This window comes from Stenella coeruleoalba, assembly GCF_951394435.1.
Source record: "Stenella coeruleoalba genome assembly, chromosome: 2".
Lineage (NCBI taxonomy): Eukaryota > Metazoa > Chordata > Mammalia > Artiodactyla > Delphinidae > Stenella > Stenella coeruleoalba.
Window position 1 is genome coordinate 82,776,818 of NC_137147.1, and position 17,263 is coordinate 82,794,080.

The following is a 17,263-nucleotide window of genomic DNA, read 5'->3' on the forward strand; positions in this document are numbered from 1 at the left end:
TCTGCTATAAATTAAATACGCCAAGCACAGACGGAGGAAGTAGATGCCTGGAAGTGGCCAATAGTTAAAAGGTTCTGGTACAGTACAGGCAAGGAAAAAGAACGAAACCAAATATATGTACATAGATGGGGGTAGAAGTAAAGTATATAAGCAGCAGAGGCATGGCTGCTCACTGGGTGGGTTCTCAGGGAGCAGGACAACAGAAGTTAATCGGGTGGTTAACAGCCCAAATAGCCAGCTGATTTCCAGTATAAATATCAGCCCAAACACAAGTCTACATGTTCTCTGCTAGTCGATCCCTTATTAGACATCTCCAGCTGGAACTTCAAAACTTGACATGAACCTCAACCAAGTAGGTTTATCATGGGAACGCAAGACTAGTTCAATAGGCAAAAACCAACCAATGTAATCTACCAGAGTAGCAGTCTACTGGAAAAATGATAAAAATAATAATAACAATCACATCAATTGATATAGAAAAGCATTTGAAAAATTTAACATCCATTCTTGATTTTAAAACTCTCTCAGCAAAGCAGGAATAAAAGGGAACTTCTTCAACCAGATAAAACCTGCAGCTAAAATCATACTTAATGGTAAAAGATTGAATGCTTTCATCCCAAAATTAAAAACAAAGCAGAAATGTCCACTCTCACCACCCCTATTCAAAACTGTACTGGAAGTTCTTGCCAGTGTAAGAAAAAAAGGCAAGAAGAAGAAATAAAAGGTACACAAGATTGGAAATTAAAAAATAAAACTATTCCTATTCACAGACAAGATGACTAACTATGGAGAAAGCCCCATGGTACCAGGAAGGAAACAAAAAAACCCACCTGGAACTAATAAGTGATTTTTAGCAAGTTCACCAGATAAAAGTCAACACACAAAAATTAATCATATTTATATATATACTAGCATGGTACAACTAGATCCCCAAAAACGTACCATTTATAATAGTTCCAAAAAACTAAATAAGTATAAATCTAAAAATGTATGTATAGCATCTATATACTGAAACCACAAAATGCTGCTGAAAGAAATCAAAGAAGACTTAAATAGAAAGGTGTACCATGTTGATGGATTGGAAGATTCAACATAATAAAGATGTCTGTTCTCACCAAACTTATCTATAAATTTGTGCAACCTCAATCAAAATCCTAGCATGATTCTCTATACATATAGACAAGCTGATTCTAAAATTTATATGAAAAGACAAAAAAGAACTAGGATAGCCAAAATAATTTTTATAAAAGAAAAATAAAATTAGGGAAATCACATGACCTGATTTGAAGACTTACCATAAAGCTGCAGTAATTAAGACAGTGCAGTACTGGCAAAGGGATAGACACAATAGAGCAACAGAACAGAATAAAGAGTCCAGTAATAGATCCACACATATATGGCCAGGTTACATTTGAAAAGAGTGTAGAAATAATTCAATGGAAAAAAACCAGTCCTCAGCAAATGGTGTTGGAACAAATGGACATTCATATGCAAAAACAAAGGAACCTTGACCTAAACCTTATATCTTTTATAAAATTTAACTCAAGGTCTATGGTCGGCCCCATAGTGGCCAGCTGCCCCAGACCAAGCTCAAGTGTACGGCGCCGCAGGAACCGGCTCCAAGGCCCCAATAACAGGCCTCCCCCGCAGCTCCAGGCACGGGGTGAGGCTCATACCATCCGAACTGTGGAAGGAATTTCGGTGGTAGGAGTCTCTGTGATTGTAGGGTCTCCTCTGGTCTGAGAATGGCTACCCCTCGATATGAGCCAGTGGCTGAGATTGGTGTTGGTGCCTATGGGACGGTGTATAAGGCCCATGATCCCCACAGTGGCTACTCTGTGGCCCTCAAGAGTGTAAGAATCCCCAGTGGAGGAGGTGCTGGAGGGGGCCTTCCCATCAGCACAGTTCATGGGGTGGCTTATTGCGGCGGCTGGAGGCTTTTGAGCATCCCAGTGTTGTCTGACTGATGGACATCTGTGCCACAGCCTGAACTGACCGGGAGACCAAAGTGACCCTGGTGTTTGAGCATGTGGACCAAGACCTAAGGACATATCGGGACAAGGCACCCCCACCAGGCTTGCCAGTGGAGACCATCAAGGATCTGATGCACCAGTTTCTAAGAGGCCTAGATTTCCTTCATGCCAACTGCATCGTTCATCAAGACCTGAAGCCAGAGAACATTCTGGTGACAAGTGGTGGGACAGTCAAGCTGGCTGACTTTGGCCTGGCCAGAATCTACAGCTACCAGATGGCACTTACACCTGTGGTTGTTACACTCTGGTACCGTGCTCCACAAGTTCTTTTGCAGTCTACGTATGCAACCCTGTGGACATGTGGAGCGTTGGCTGTATCTCCACAGAGATGTTTCATTGAAAGCCTCTCTTCTGTGGAAACTCTAAAGCTGACCAGTTAGGCAAAATCTTTGACCTGACTGGACTGCCCCCAGCGGATGACTGGCCCCGAGATGTGTCTCTACCCCCAGGAGGCTTTTCCCTCAGAGGGCCCTGCACAGTGCAGTTGGTGGTACCTGAGATGGAGGAGTCTGGAGCACAGCTGCTGCTGGAGATGCTGACTTTTAACCCACACAAGTGAATCTTTGCCTTCCGAGCCCCACAGCACTCTCATCTACATAAGGCAGAAGGTAACCCAGAGTGAGCCAAGGAATAGTTGCAACAGAACCAAGAGAAGAGAAGCCAACATTCCCTTCCTTTGAACATTTGAGTGGAGAGCCCCCCACTAAGAAGGCCACCTCTGCCTTCATCTCTGAGGCTATGGAGACTCCCCCAACTTTTTACAGAGAATATTTTGCTGCCTTAATGACATTCCCCTCCCACCCCTCCTTTTGAGGCTTATCCTTCTCCTGCCCCCTCTGCGTCCTTACACCAAGGGGTATGTCCCTTGTTCTTCCCCTTCCCTATACCTTGATATTGGGATCCTTTTTTATACGGGAAAAACAATGAAACAAAACAAAATTAATTCAAAATGGATCATATATCTAGTGTTAAAATGTAAAACTATAAAACTTTTAAAGGAAAGCATAAAAGAAAATCTTCATGACCCGGGGTTAGGCAAAGATTTCTAGACATGACACCAAAAGAAGAAAATGATAAATTAAAACTACCTCAAAATTAAAATTTTCTCCTCTGCAAAAGACATTGTTAAGAGAATGAAAAGACAAGCCAACAAAGTGGAAGAAAATATTTTGCAAAAAAGATAAATCAGTCCTTTATCTGATAATGGACTTGGAAACAGAATATTTAAAGAACTCTCAAACCTCAACAGTAAGAAAATAAACAACCCAACTTTAAAAAAAGGGCAAAAGACAAACATTTCACCAAAGGGGATGTATACATGGCAAACAGGCTCATGAAAATACATTCAACACCATTAGCCACAGGAAAATGCAAATTAAAACAATGATGATATACCACTACACACCTACTAGAATGGCCAAAATTTTAAATTCTAACAATGCCAAGTACTGGAAAGACTATGGAACAATTCAAACAATCATATATGACTGAAGGGAAATGCAAAATGTATAGCCACTGTGGAAAACAGTTTTTGCAGTTTCTTCTAAAGGTAAACATATACTTACCAAACAACTCAGCAATTCACTTTTGAGCATTTATCTCAGAGAAATGAAAATTGATGTTCACACAAAAACCTGGTTCTATTCATTACTGCCAAAAATTGCAAATAGCCCGAATATCCTTCAACAGATAAATGGACAAACTATGGTACATCCATACAATGGAAAACTATTCAATGTATTTCATACAATGGAATATAGCAATGAAAGGGAAAGAACTATAGATACATGCAACTTGAATGAATTTCAAAGGCATTATGCTGAGCGAAAAAAAACAGACACAAGAGTATATGCCACATTATTCCATTTATATGGTGTTCTCCTACAGATGTGGGAAGAGTGGAACTACAAAGGGATAGCATGGAGAGTCTGGGGAAGCAATGGAACTGTTCTGTATTCTTAACATGTGTTAAAATTCATGGGACCTTACACCAAAAAAGTCCACTTTTCTGTATGTTAATTTAAACTTTAAAAAAAAGTAAATATCTTTGAGATAATTTAATATTAAGGAATTATTCTTAATTTTGTTAGGTGGATAATGGCACGGTGGTTATATTTCTGAAAAACCCTTATCAATTAGAGACTCATACTGAGTATTTATGGGTGAAATGACATGATGTCTTGGATTTGCTTTAAAATAACTCCTACAGGCACAGGGTCAGGAAGGGGGTCATAGATACGATAAATGTTGACGCTGAGGATGGGTAATGGGTACCTGGGTTTTCATTAGACTCCTCTGACTACGTTGTTGTATGTGTTTGAAAATTTTCACAGTCATCGTTTTTTTTTGTTGTTGTTGTTGTTGTCGTTTGCGGTACACGGGCCTCTCACTGCTGTGGCCTCTCCCGTTGCGGAGCACGGGCTCCGGACGCGCAGGCTCAGTGGCCATGGCTCACAGGCCCAGCCACTCCGCGGCATGTGGGGTCTTCCCAGACCGGGGCACGAACCCGTGTCCCCTGCAACGGCAGGCAGACTCTCAACCACTGCGCCACCAGGGAAGCCCCAGTCAATGGTTTTTTAACATAAAAATTTTTTAAAGTTCAGCATGAGGAATCCAGAGAGCACACTGAGGCATGCGGGGAAAATTATTTAAAAGGTTGGAGAACAAAAACTACAGCAGTGATTCTTGTCTGCCTCGCCCCCACCATTGGATTCCCCAGTGCCAAGCAGAGTGCCTGGCACATAGGACATAGTCCATAAATTGGTGCTCAATAAATGAAAAATGAACGATGAGCAAACAAGGGGAGAGCTTACTTTTTGTCCTTAGCCCTACAGAAGGACACAGCATCAAGAATCATAATTCTTTGCATTTAATTTTTGATAGTTTGATTAATAGGTGTCTTGGCGTATTTCTCCTTGGATTTATCCTGTATGGGACTCTCTGTGCTTCCTGGACTTAACTATTTCCTTTCCCATATAAGGGAAGTTTTCAACTATAATCTCTTCAAATATTTTCTCAGTCCCTTTCTTTTTCTCTTCTTCTGGCACCCCTATAATTCGAATCTTGGTGCGTTTAATGTTGTCCAAGAGGTCTCTGAGACTGTCCTCAATTCGTTTCACTCTTTTTTCTTTATTCTGCTCTGTGAAAGTTATTTCCACTATTTTATGGTCCAGGTCACTTATCCGTTCTTCTGCCTCAGTTATTCTGCTATTGATCCCTTCTAGAGAATTTTTAATTTCATTTATTGTGTTGTTCATCGCTGTTTGTTTGCTCTTTAGTTCTTCTAGGTCCTTGTTAAACGTTTCTTGTATTTTCTCCATTCTATTTCCAAGATTTTGGATCATCTTTACTATCATTATTCTGAATTCTTTTTCAGGTAGACTGCCTATTTCCTCTTCATTTGTTAGGTCTGGTGGATTTTTACCTCGCTCCTTCATCTGCTGTATTTTTCACCGTCTTCTCATTTTGCTTAACTTACTGTGTTTGGGGTCTCCTTTTCGCAGGCTGCAGGTTTGTAGTTCCTGTTGTTTTTGGTGTCTGCGTGCAGTGGGTAAGGTTGGTTCAGTGGGTTGTGTAGGCTTCCTGGTGGAGGGGACTAGTGCATGTGTTCTGGTGGATGAGGCTGGATCTTGTCTTTCTGGTGGGCAGGTCCACGTCTGGTGGTGTGTTTTGGGGTGTCTGTGGCCTTACTATGATTTTAGGCAGCTTCTGCTAATGGGTGGGGTTGTGTTCCTGTCTTGCTATTTGTTTGGCATGGGGTGTCCAGCACTGAAGTTTGCTCGTCATTGAGTAGAGCTGGGTCTTGGCGTTGAGATGGAGATCTCTGGAAGATTTTCGTTGCTTGATATTACGTGGAGCGGGGAGGTCTCTTCTGGACCAATGTCCTGAACTTGGCTCTCCCACCTCAGAGGCACAGCCCTGACACCTGGCTGGAGCACCAAGAGCCTGTCATCCACACAGCTCAGAATAAAAGGGAGAAAAAAAAGAAAGAAAGAAAGAAAGAGAGAGAGAGAGAGAGAGAGAGGGAGGGAGGGAGGGAGGGAGGGAGGAAGGAAGGAGATAAAATAAAATAAAGTTATTAAAATTAAAAATAATTATTAAAAAAATTTTTTTAAGTAATTAAAAAAAATAAAGAAGAGAGCAACCAAACCAAAAACAAATCCACCAATGATAACAAGCGCTAAAAACTATACAAAACAAAAATGGACAGACAGAACCCTAGGATAAATGATGAAAGCAAAGCTATACAGACAAAATCACACACAGAAGCATACACATACCACTCACAAAAAGAGAAAAAGGGAAAAATATATATATATCTTTGCTCCCAAAGTCCACCTCCTCAATTTGGGATGATTCGTTGTCTATTCAGGTATTCCACAGATGCAGGGACCTCAAGTTGATTGTGAAGACGTACTCCGCTGCTCCTGAGGCTGCTGGGAGAGGTTTCCCTTTCTCTTCTTTGTTTGCACAGCTCCTGGGGTTCAGCTTTGGATTTGGCCCCGCCTCTGCATGTAGGTCACCGGAGGGCGTCTGTTCTTCGCTCAGACTGGACAGGGTTAAAGGAGCAGCTGATTCAGGGGCTCTGGCTCACTCAGGCCAGGGGGAGGGAGGGGTACAGAGTGCGGGGCGAGCCTGCGGCGGCAGAGGCCAGAGTGACGATGCAGCAGCCTGAGGTGCACCGTGCATTCTCCCGGGGAAGTTGTCCCTGGATCACAGGACCCTGGCAGTGGCGGGCTGCACAGGCTCCCAGGAGGGGAGGTGTGGATGGTGACCTGTGCTTGCACACAGGCTTCTTGGTGGTTGCAGCAGCAACCTTAGCGTCTCATGCCCGTCTCTGGGGTCTGCACTGATAGCCACAGCTCACACCCGTCTCTGGAACTCCTTTAAGCAGCGCTCTTAATCCCCTCTCCTCACGCACCAGGAAACAAAGAGGCAAGAAAAAGTCTCTTGCCTTTTCCGCAGCTCCAGACTTTTTCCTGGACTCCCTCCCGGCTAGCTATGGCGCACTAGCCCCTTCAGGCCGTGTTCTCACAGCCAACCCCAGTCTTCTCCCTGGGATCCAACCTCCGAAGCCAGAGCCTCAGCTCCCAGCCCCACCCCCTCACCCGTCCCGGCAGGGGAGCAGACAAGCCTCTCAGGCTGGTGAGTGCTGGTCGGCACCAATCCTCTGTGCGGGAATCTCTCCGCTTTGCCCTCTGCACCCCAGTTGCTGTGCTCTCCTCCATGGTTCCGAAGCTTCCCCCCTCCACCACCCGCAGTCTATGCCTGCAAAGGGGCTTCCTGGTGTGTGGAAACCTTTCCTCCTTCACAGCTCCCTCCCACTGATGCAGAAAATTATAAGACACTGATGAAAGAAATTAAAGATGATACAAACAGATGGAGAGATATACCATGTTCTTGGATTGGGAGAATCAACATTGTGAAAATGACTATACTACCCAAAGCAATCTACAGATTCAATGAAATCCCTATCAAACTACCAATGGCATTTTTCACAGAACTAGAACAAAAAATTTCACAATTTGTATGGAAACACAAAAGACCCCGAATAGCCAAAGCAATCTTGAGAAAGAAAAACAAAGCTGGAGGAATCAGGCTCCCTGACTTCAGACTATACTACAAAGCTACAGTAATCAAGACAGTATGGTACTGGCACAAAAACAGAAATATAGATCAATGGAACAGGATAGAAAACCCAGAGATAAACCCATGCACATATGGTCACCTTATCTTTGATAAAGGAGGCAAGAATATACAGTGGAGAAAAGACAGCCTCTTCAATAACTGGTGCTGGGAAAACTGGACAGCTACATGTAAAAGAATGAAATTAGAACACTCCCTAACACCATACACAAAAATAAACTCAAAATGGATTAAAAACATAAATGTAAGGCCAGACACTATCAAACTCTTAGAGGAAAACATAGGCAGAACACTCTATGACATAAATCACAGCAAGATTCTTTTTGACCCATCTCCTAGAGAAATGCAAATAAAAACAAAAATTAAAAAATAGGACCTAATAAAACTTAAAAGCTTTTGCACAGCAAAGGAAAACTTAAACAAAACGAAAAGACAACCCTCAGAATGGGAGAAAATATTTGCAAATGAAGCAACAGACAAAGGATTAATCTCCAAAACATACAAGCAACTCATACAGCTCAATATCAAAAACACAAACAACCCAATCCAAAAATGGGCAGAAGATCTAAATAGACATTTCTCCAAAGAAGATATACAGATTGCCAACAAACACATGAAAGGATGCTCAACATCACTAATCATTAGAGAAATGCAAATCAAAACTACAATGAGATATCAGCTCACACCAGTCAAAATGGCCATCATCAAAATATCTACAAAGAATAAATGCTTGAGAGGGTGTGGAGAAAAGGGAACCCTCTTGCACTGTTGGTGGCAATGTAAATTGATACGGCCACTATGGAGAACAGTATGGAGGTTCCTTAAAAAACTAAAACTAGAACTACCATACAACCCAGCAATCCCACTACTGGGCGTATACCGTGAGAAAACCATAATTCAAAAAGAGTCATGTACCACAATGCTCATTGCAGCACTATTTACAATAGCCAGGACATGGAAGCAACCTAAGTGTCCATCGACAGATGAATGGATAAAGAAGATGTGGCACATATATACAATGGAATAATACTGAGCCATAAAAAGAAACGAAATTGGGTTATTTGTAGAAACATGGATGGACCTAGAGTCTGTCATACAGAATGAAGTCCGAAAGAGAAAAACAAATACCATCTGTTAACACATATATATGGAATCTAAAAAAAAAAAAAAAAAAAGGTCATGAAGAACCTAGGGGCAGGACGGGAATAAAGACGCAGACCTACTAGAGAATGGACTTGAGGACACAGGGAGGGGGAAGGGTAAGCTGGGACAAAGTGAGAGAGTGGCATAGACATATATATACTACCAAATGTAAAATAGATAGCTAGTGGGAAGCAGCCGTATAGCACAGGGAGATCAGCTCAGTGCTTTGTGACCACATAGAGGGGTGCGATAGGGAGGGTAGGAGGGAGAGAGATGCAAGAGGGAAGAGATATGGGGATTTATGTATATGTATAACTGATTCACTTTGTTATAAAGCAGAAACTAACACACCATTGTAAAGCAATCATACTCCAATAAAGTTGTTTAAAAAATCATAATTCTCCACAACTGAAATCTGAATAAGAAAAACTGGCTTCAGATCTTTTTTTTTTTTTTGAAGTGTTCAAAACTCAGTTCTATTCCTATTTCCTCCCTTTCTAAAATATCCTAGCTCATACTGGTTTGTCTTTTGTGAACCATTCTAGTAAAAGGTCCTATCAATTTCCTACTTGATCAAATACAGTGTTGAAGTGTCCTCTTGTGTATGATGCCTATGCTTTGGCTTCCTCACCAGATGATGAGATGAGAACACCCGATGTGGACTGAGTCCGCATATATCCAGGCACTGTCCTAAGAACTTTCCATTCAAACCTACAAGGTCAGTTCTTATTATTTCCACTCACAGAGGAGGAAACTGAGGCAGAGAGAGGTCAAGTAACTTCTCAAAAGTCACACTACTAGTAAGGGGCAGAGCAGGGACTCAAACACAGACAATTTGCTCCACACTTGTCTCAATACTGCCTCTTACTAGGACTTTGAGAATACAGACTCCATCATACGTACTTTTGTATTCTTCTCAGCAATGACCCCTATGCAGTAGACATTTTACAATCTAAGTGACTGGTGTGTTATCTGGGCTGTCTTTGCAAATCTCAGAGAGCATCTTTCAGGAAGTTTTTAGCTAAAGTCTACATTGGTCTGAAGAGCTCTCCTGTTCTTTCTTTAATGTTTTATTTAATTCCACCATGAGAATTTCCTTGACCAAAAAAAAAAAACAAACTTCATGTGTAATAAAGACAAAATGTTAGTACCTAATCAGATGTTAAGATTCTTTGTGCAAATACTGCCCAAAATAGATACCAAAACAATACTAATAAAGTAAAAATCATCCTGAGAAAATTTATTTTATAACCCAGTAGAAGTCCTTTACTGCAAACGTTCCTCCCCAACCCCTAACTCCCTCCCTGCATCATACACACGAACAGAGGAACTTTCAAAGATTACTCGTCACTGAGGAGATAAAATACACCTCTGGGAATTTTGACCATTCTTAAGATCTCTATCACTAGCACTTTGTTTTGAAAAACTTCAATATTTGACATGATTCTGGATTACCTGTGGTTTAAGGGTAAAGAAAAGAAATTAGTACAGTCAACTGTCTAATAGTACAGGTTATCTTTCTAATGAGGTGTGTGCTTGCTGAACACAGCTAATCTGAAAAAAAAATTTTAAAGATGAGTTTTCCCATTGATCTTTTTCTTCTATGGAATTATTCTAAAGACTGATTAATCCTAAAAGAAGAAGAAAGACTTTTAATGAAATTTCACTGCACCTGGCCATCATCCAGACTTCGGTTAGGTCCCACAATACACTCCAGACACACTACATGTCTTCTGTATGTTCACGTGTGAGATCATTTCAACGAAATGGTAAAAAATCACGAAGCTATGATTTTCAAGTGTAACTCAAATCTTGCTGGCATAGTTAGTTAACACTAGCAAAAAGGATAACAAAAACCATCAGCTAATAAAAGTTATTTTAAATAATGAATTTGGAGCAGGATAATTTTAGTGACCATAAAACAAAGGGAAAAACATTATCCTATCAAGACAACAATACGCTAATCAATTCACCACTGACATCGTAAAGCGATTCTCGAGGAAACCCCAACTCGACTAAGCAACCCTCCACTGACTTCCAATTACCACTGGCAAGAAAGAGAATATAGACACGAGGATGTGACCACTAGGTGGCACCTCCACACCGTTTCTTTCTTCTCAAAACCTTATTTCCTCCTTTATTATGGCTTTCCCAAAATATTAGCAGTGCAAAATACAAAACCAGGTGCCTCACTTCAATAAAGAACACAGACAAAAACAAATTTAGAAAGCACGTTTTTAATTAAAAATGCTTCCTGTAACTCTATACATATAATGCTTTGGTTTACAGTCATCAGACTATCTCACCAAACTGTAAATATGAATTAGTATTCTGTATTCTTCTCTCTTTGGTAACGTATCATTCCAATATCACAATATAGAATTGGGATGAATTTCTTTCCTTTTTGTCATAAATACCTTTTAAGGCAAACTTCTGCATAAAAATCGCTGTGTGGGAGATTATTGGTTCAATATGGTGGAGTAGAAAGATGTGTACTCACTCCCTCTTGTGAGAGGACAAGAATCACAACTAACTGCTGAAAAATCATCGACAGGAAGACACTGGAACTCACCAAAAATGATATCCCACATCCAAAGACAAAGGAGAAGCTGCAGTGAGACGGTAGAAGGGGCACAATCACAATAAAATCAAATCCCATAACTGCTGGGTGGGTGACTCACAGACTGGAGAACACTTATACACAGAAATCCACCCACTGGAGTGAAGGTTCTGAGCCTCACATCAGGCTTCCCAATCTGGGGGTCTGGCAACGAGAGGAGGAATTCCTACAGAATCAGACTTTGAAGGCTAGCGGGATTTGACTGCAGGACTTTGACAGGACTGGGGGAAACAGAGACTCCACTCTTGGAGGGCACACACAAAGTAGTGTGCACATCAGGACCCAGGGGAAGGAGCAGTGACCCCATAGGAGACCGAACGAGACCTACCTGCTAGTGTTGGACTAGCAGAGATGGGGGTGGCTGTGTGTCACCGTGAGGACAAGGATACTGGCAGCAGAAGTTCTGGGAAGTACTCCTTGGCATGAGCCCTCCCAGAGTCTGTCATTAGCCCCACCAAAGAGCCCAGGTAGGCTCCACTGTTGGGCTGCCTCAGGCCAAACAACCAACAGGGAGGGAACCCAGCCCAACTCACCAGCAGACAAGCAGATTAAAGTTTTACTGAGCTCTGCCCACCACAGGAACACCCAGCTCTACCCACCACCAGTCCCTCCCATCAGGAAACTTGCACAAGCCTCTTAGATAGCCTCATCCACCAGAGGGCAGACAGCAGAACAAGAAGAACTACAATCCTGCAGCCTGTGGGACAAAAACCACATTCACAGAAAGATAGACGAGATGAAACGGCAGAGGGCTATGTACCAGATGAAGGAACAAGATAAAACCCCAGAAAGACAACTAAATGAAATGGAGATAGGTAATCTTCCAGAAAAAGAATTCAGAATAATGATAGTGAAGATGATCCAGGACCTCAGAAAAAGAATGGAGGCAAAGATCGAGAAGATGCAAGAAATGTTTAACAAAGACCTAGAAGAATTAAAGAACAAAGAACTAGAAGAATCAAAGAACAGATGAACAATACAATAAATGAATTGAAAAATAAACTAGAAGGAATCAATAGTAGAATAACTGAGGCAGAAGAACAGCTAAGTGACCTGGAAGACAGAATGGTGCAATTCTCTGCCGCGGAACAGAATAAAGAAAAAAAATGAAAAGAAATGAAGACAGCATAAGAGACCTCTGGTACAACATTAAACGTAACAACATTCGAATTATAGGAGTCCTAGAAGAAGAAGAGAAAAAGAAAGGGACTAAGACAATATTTGAAGAGATTATAGTTGAAAACTTTCCTATCATGTGAAAGGAAATAGCCACCCAAGTCCTGGAAGCACAGACAGTCCCAGGCAGGATAAATCCAAGGACAAACATGCCAAGACACATAGTAATCAAATTGACAAAAATTAAAGAAAAAGAAAAATTATTGAAAGCAGCAAGGGAAAAACAACAAATAACATACAAGGGAACTCCCATAAGGTTTACAGCTGAGTTCTGAGCAGACACTCTACAAGCCAGAAGGGAGTGGCATGATATGGAGTGATGAAAGGGAAGAACCTACAACCAAGATTACTAGAGCTGGCAAGGATCTCATTCAGATTTGACAGAGAAATCCAAAGCTTTACAGCCAATCAAAAGCTAAGAGAATTCAGCACCACCAAACCAGCTCTGCAACAAATGCTAAAGGAACTTCTCTAAGTGGAAAAAACAAGAGAGAAAAGGATCTACAAAAACAAATCCAGAACAATTAAGAAAATGGTCATAGGAACATACATATCGATAATTACCTTAAATGTGAATGGATTAAATGCTCCAACCAAAAGACACAGGCTGGCTGAATGGATACAAAAACAAGACCCATATATATGCTGTCTACAAGAGACCCAGTTCAGACCTAGGGACACATACAGACTGAATGTGAGGGGATGGAAAAAGATATTCCATGCAAATGGAAATCGAAAGAAAGCTGGAGTAGCAATACTCATATCAGATAAAATAGACTTTAAAATAAAGAATGTTACAAGAGACAAGGAAGGACACTACATAATGATCAAGGGATCAATCCAAGAAGATATAACAATTGTAAATATATATGCACCCAGCATAGGAGCACCTCAATACATAAGGCAACTGCTAAGCGCTATAAAAGAGGAAATCAACAGTAACACAATAATAGTGGGCGACTTTAACACCTCACTTACAACAATGGACAGATCACTCAGAAAGAAAATTAATAAGGAAACCCAAGTTTTAAATGACACAATAGACCAGATAGATTTAATTGGTATTTATAGGACATTCCATCCAAAAACAGATTACACTTTCTTCTCAAGTGCACATGGAACAATCTCCAGGATAGATCACATCATGGGTCACAAATCAAGCCTCAGTAAATTTAAGAAAACTGAAATCATATCTAGCATCTTTTCTGACCACAACGCTATGAGATTAGAAATTAGTTACAGGGAAAAAAACAAAAAAACAAAAAAACACAAACACATGGAGGCTAAATAATATGTTACTAAATAACCAAGAGATCACTGAAGAAAACAAAGAGGAAATCAAAAAATACCTAGAGACAACTGACAACAAAAACATGACGATACAAAACCTATGGGATGGAGCAAAAGCACTTCTAAGAGGGAAATTTATAGCAATACAAGCCTACCTCAAGAAACAAGAAAAATCTCAAATAAACAATCTAAAATTATACCTAAAGGAACTAGAGAAAGAAGAACAAACAAAATCCAAAGTCAGTAGAAGGAAATAAATCATAAAGATCAGAGCAGAAATAAATGAAATAGAAACAAAGAAAACAATAGCAAAGATCAAGAAAAGCAAAAGCTGGTTCTTTGAGAAGATAAACAAAATTGATAAACCATTAGCCAGACTCATCAAAAGAGGGAGAGGACTCTAATCAATAAAATTAGAAATGAAAAAGGACAAGTTACAACAGACACTGAAGAAATACAAAGCATCCTAGGAGACTACTACAAGCAGCTCTATGCCAATAAAATGGACAAGCTGGAAGAAATGGACAAATTCTTAGAAAGGTATAACCTTCCAAGACTGAACCACGAAGAAATAGAAAATATGAACAGACCAATCACAAGTAATGAAATTGAAACTGTGACTAAAAATCTTCCAACAAACAAAAGTCCAGGACCAGATGGCTTCACAGGTGAATTCTACCTAACATTTAGAGAACAGCTACCACCCATCCTTCTCAAATTCTTCCAAAAAATTGCAGAGGAAGGAACAGTCCCAAACTCATTCTATGAGGCCACCAGCACCCTGATACCAAAACCAGACAAAGATAGTACAAAAAAAGAAAATTACAGACCAATATCACTGATGAATATAGATGCAAAAATCCTCAACAAAATACTAGCAAACAGAATCCAACAACACATTAAAAGGAACATACACCATGATCAAGTGGGATTTATCCCAGGGATGCAAGGATTCTTCAATATACGAAAATCAATCATTGTGATACACCATATTAACAAATTGAAGAAGAAAAACCATAAGATCATCTCAATAGATGCAGAGAAAGCTTTTGAAAAAATTCAACAACGATTTATGATAAAAACTCTCCAGAAAGTGGGCATAGAGGGAACCTACCTCAACATAATAAAGGCCATATACTACAAACTCACAGCAAACATCATTCTCAACAGTGAAAAACTGAAAGCATTTCCTCTAAGATCAGGAACAAGACAACGATGTCCACTCTCACCACTATTATTCAACATAGTTTTGGAAGTCCTAGCCATGGCAATCAGAGAAGAAAAAGAAATAAAAGGAATACAAATTGGAAAAAACTGTCACTGTTTGCAGATGACATGATACTATACATAGAGAATCCTAAAGATGCCACCAGAAAACTACTAGAGCTAATCAATGAATTTGGTAAAGTTGCAGGATACAAAATTAATGCACAGAAATCTTGCATTCCTATATACTAATGATGAAAAATCTGAAAGAGAAATTAAGGAGACACTCTCATTTACCACTGCAACGAAAAGAATAAAATACTTAGGAATAAACCTACCTAGGGAGACAAAATACCTGTATGCAGAAAACTATAAGACACTGATGAAAGAAATTAAAGATGATACCAACTGATGGGAAATATACCATGTTCTTGGATTGGAAGAATCAATATTGTGAAAATGACCATATTACCCAAAGCAATCTACAGATTCAATTTAACGCCTATCAAATTGCCAATGGCATTTTTTTACAGAACAAGAACAAAAAAATCTTAAAATTTGTATGGGGACACAGAAGACCCCAAACAGCCAAAGCAGTCTCAAGGGAAAAAAGCAGAGCTGGAGGAATCAGACTCCCTGACTTCAGACTACATCACAAAGCTACAGTAATCAAGACAATATGGTACTGGCACAAAAACAGAAATATAGATCAATGGAACAGGATAGAAAGCCCAGAGATAAATTCACATACATATGGTCAACTAATCTATGACAAAGGAGGCAAGGATATACAATGGAGAAAAGACAGTCTCTTCAATAACTGGTGCTGGGAAAACCGGACAGCTACATGTAGAAGAATGAAATTAGAACACTTCCTAACATCATACACAAAAATAAACTCAAAATGGATTAGAGACCTAAATGTAAGACTGGACACTATAAAACTCTTAGAGGAAAACATAGGAAGAACACTCTTTGACATAAATCACAGCAAGATCTTTTTTGATCCACCTCTTAGAGTAATGGAAATAAAACCAAAAATAAACAAATGGGACCTAATGAAACTTAAAATCTTTTGCACAGCAAAGGAAACTACAAACAAGATGAAAAGACAACCATCAGAATGGGAGAAAATATTTGCAAATGAATCAGCGGACAAAGGATTAATCTCCAAAATACATAAACAGCTCATGCAGCTCAATATTAAAAAAACAAACAACCCAATCAAAAAATGGGCAGAAGACCTAAATAGACATTTCTCCAAAGAAGACGTACAGAAGGCCAAGAAGCACATGAAAAGCTGCTCAATATCACTAATTATTAGAGAAATGAAAATCAAAACTGCAATGAGGTATCACCTCACACCAGTTAGAATGGGCATCATCAGAAAATCGACAAACAACAAATGCTGGAGAGGGTGTGGAGAAAAGGGAACCCTCTTGCACTGTTGGTGGGAATGTAAACTGATACAGCCACTATGGAGAACAGTATGGAGGTTCCTTAAAAAACTAAAAATAGAATTACCATATGACCCAGCAATCCCGCTACTGGGCATGTACCCAGAGAAAACCATACTTCAAAAAGACACATGCACCCCAATGTTCATTGCTGCACTATTTACAATAGCCAGGTCATGGAAGCAACCTAGATGCCCATCGACAGACGAATGGATAAAGAAGATGTGGTACATATATACAATGGAATATTATTCAGCCATAAAAAGGAATGAAATTGGGTTATTTGTAGAGACATGGATGGATCTAGAGACTGTCATACAGAATGAAGTAAGTCAGAAAGAGAAAAACAAATATCGTATATTAACGCATATATGTGGGACCTAGAAAAATGGTACAGATGAACTAGTGTGCAGGGCAGAAATTGAGACACAGATGTAGAGAACAAACGTATGGACACCAAGGGGGGAAAGTGGAGGGGGGGTGGTGGGATGAATTGGGAGATTGGGATTGACATATATACACTAATATGTATAAAATGGATAACTAATAAGAACCTGCTGTATAAAAAAATAAATAAAATAAAATTCAAAATTTCAAAAAAAAAAAGATCATTTATTTAGACTGTTAGGACCTGACCCATTCCAGATTAATATTTCTTACTTTAGGTATCTTAACTCCAAAAGAGCGTAATG

General features: G+C 40.0%; 1 protein-coding gene and 1 pseudogene across 3 annotated transcripts in view; one reads left to right on the top strand and one right to left on the bottom strand.

The window, feature by feature from the left end:
* FSIP1 (fibrous sheath interacting protein 1) overlaps window positions 1-17,263 on the bottom strand; it is a 203,776-nt gene that overhangs the window by 83,511 nt on the left and 103,002 nt on the right. The window lies entirely within an intron of this gene.
* LOC307182863 (cyclin-dependent kinase 4-like) lies at window positions 1,552-3,090 on the top strand (annotated as a pseudogene). Its single transcript has one exon. The product of its transcript is annotated as a cyclin-dependent kinase 4-like (transcript).